This window comes from Heterodontus francisci, chromosome 3, assembly GCF_036365525.1.
Source record: "Heterodontus francisci isolate sHetFra1 chromosome 3, sHetFra1.hap1, whole genome shotgun sequence".
Lineage (NCBI taxonomy): Eukaryota > Metazoa > Chordata > Chondrichthyes > Heterodontiformes > Heterodontidae > Heterodontus > Heterodontus francisci.
The window spans coordinates 164554895-164557394 of record NC_090373.1 but is presented as its reverse complement, the minus strand read 5'-3'; the positions used below and the strand labels follow the sequence as shown (position 1 = coordinate 164557394).

The 2500-nt window shown below is 51.1% G+C and overlaps 3 non-coding genes across 3 annotated transcripts; all 3 read right to left on the bottom strand.

Moving 5' to 3' along the window:
- Window positions 1-58: 58 nt before the first annotated feature.
- On the bottom strand, window positions 59-177 carry LOC137368458 (5S ribosomal RNA). The gene has a single exon (XR_010974674.1). It is a non-coding gene; the product is annotated as a 5S ribosomal RNA (ribosomal RNA).
- A 631-nt stretch (window positions 178-808) lies between these two features.
- LOC137367494 (5S ribosomal RNA) lies at window positions 809-927 on the bottom strand. The gene has a single exon (XR_010973986.1). It is a non-coding gene; the product is annotated as a 5S ribosomal RNA (ribosomal RNA).
- Window positions 928-1931: 1004 nt separating this feature from the next.
- Window positions 1932-2050, bottom strand: LOC137367644 (5S ribosomal RNA). Its single transcript, XR_010974130.1, has one exon. It is a non-coding gene; the product is annotated as a 5S ribosomal RNA (ribosomal RNA).
- Between the last annotated feature and the right edge of the window lie 450 nt (window positions 2051-2500).

The following is a 2500-nucleotide window of genomic DNA, read 5'->3' as shown; positions in this document are numbered from 1 at the left end:
TTCTGTGGCTGAGTGCATGCCAAGGGCTGTGATGTGAGCAGCCTCTGCTGGCAGCAAAAGCCTACAGCACCTGGTATTCCCAGGCAGTCTCCCATCCAAGTACTAACCAAGCCTGAGTCTGCTTAGTTTCTGAGATCAGACGAGATCAGGCATTTTCAGACTAGTATGGCCGTAGGCAACAACTGCCTGCCTTTTTCTTTACTTCAAGCAATGCGGTGCCGTCACTTCCTCTTTTTGCCAGTCTCTCTATTTTTTTCTTCCAAATCTTGCCCACCTTGCTCTCTTCCTTCCCCGCCTGCCACATCTGAAAACTACAAGCCCTATTCACGCTTCACCAGCCTCCAGCCTGCACTCTCCAACAATTCAACATTCATCCCTTCCACGCTGCTGCCAGCAAACCCTGCACAAGCGGCAGCTTCACATTCACAACCCTCACTTTTCTCATTCTCTTTCAAAACAGCCACCAGCAGCACACCAACAACTTGCTTTCATACAGCGCCTTCAACTTAGCAACCCTTCCCTCCGCGCCATACGGGATACATAGACAAATACCAGTTCAAGGCGGCTAACCGCAGCCAAGGCAACAGCAGCCAACTACCGATTGAACTGCGCAATTGCTTCCAGAAGCTCAAGGGGCTACTGGTCTCCCTATCTTCTCCCTCTCAACTTGCTTCAAGCCAATGAGACCAGGAAAGGAGAGGGCACACCGCCATCAGCGCACTGACTAAGGGCAAAAAGCTTGCCCATTGCTTCTGTGGCTGAGTGCATGCCAAGGGCTGTGATGTGAGCAGCCTCTGCTGGCAGCAAAAGCCTACAGCAGCTGGTATTCCCAGGCAGTCTCCCATCCAAGTACTAACCAGGCCTGAGTCTGCTTAGCTTCTGAGATCAGACGAGATCAGGCATTTTCAGACTAGTATGGCCGTAGGCAACAATTGCCTGCCTTTTTCTTTACTTCAAGCCATGCGGTGCCGTCACTTCTTCTTTTTGCCAGTCTCTCTATTTTTTTCTTCCAAATCTTGCCCACCTTGCTCTCTTCCTTCCCCGCCTGCCACATCTGAAAACTACAAGCCCTATTAACGCTTCACCAGCCTCCAGCCTGCACTCTCCAACAATTGGGCGGCACAGTGGCGCGGTGGTTAGCACTGCAGCCTCACAGCTCCAGGGACCCGGGTTCGATTCTGGGTACTGCCTGTGTGGAGTTTGCAAGTTCTCCCTGTGTCTGCATGGGTTTTCTCCGGGTGCTCCGGTTTCCTCCCACAAGCCAAAAGACTTGCAGGTTGATAGGTAAATTGGCCATTATAAATTGTCACTAGTATAGGTAGGTGGTAAGGTAAGTGGTAGGGAAATATAGGGACAGGTGGGGATGTTTGGTAGGAATATGGGATTCGTGTAGGATTAGTATAAATGGGTGGTTGATGGTCGGCACAGACTCGGTGGGCTGAAGGGCCTGTTTCAGTGCTGTATCTCTAATCTAATCAAATCAATTCAACATTCATCCCTTCCACGCTGCTGCCAGCAAACCCTGCACAAGCGGCAGCTTCACATTCAAAACCCTCACTTTTCTCATTCTCTTTCAACACAGCCACCAGCAGCACACCAACAACTTGCTTTCATACAGCGCCTTCAACTTAGCAACCCTTCCCTCCGCGCCAAACGGGATACAAAGACAAATACCAATTCAAGGCGGCTAACCGCAGCCAAGGCAACCAGCAGCCAACCACCGATTGAACTGCGCAATTGCTTCCAGAAGCTCAAGGGGCTACTGGTCTCCCTATCTTCTCCCTCTCAACTTGCTTCAAGCCAATGAGACCAGGAAAGGAGAGGGCACACCGCCATCAGCGCACTGACTAAGGGCAAAAAGCTTGCCCATTGCTTCTGTGGCTGAGTGCATGCCAAGGGCTGTGATGTGAGCAGCCTCTGCTGGCAGCAAAAGCCTACAGCACCTGGTATTCCCAGGCAGTCTCCCATCCAAGTACTAACCAGGCCTGAGACTGCTTAGCTTCTGAGATCAGACGACATCAGGCATTTTCAGACTAGTATGGCCGTAGGCAACAACTGCTTGCCTTTTTCTTTACTTCAAGTCATGCGGTGCCGTCACTTCTTCTTTTTGCCAGTCTCTCTATTTTTTTCTTCCAAATCTTGCCCACCTTGCTCTCTTCCTTCCCCGCCTGCCACATCTGAAAACTACAAGCCCTATTCACGCTTCACCAGCCTCCAGCCTGCACTCTCCAACAATTGGGCAGCACAGTGGCGCAGTGGTTAGCACTGCAGCCTCACAGCTCCAGGGACCCGGGTTCGATTGTGGGTACTGCCTGTGTGGAGTTTGCAAGTTCTCCCTGTGTCTGCGTGGGTCTTCTCCGGGTGCTCCGGTTTCCTCCCACAAGCCAAAAGACTTGCAGGTTGATAGGTAAATTGGCCATTATAAATTGTCACTAGTATAGGTAGGTGGTAGGGAAATATAGGGACAGGTGGGGATGTTTGGTAGGAATATGGGATTAGT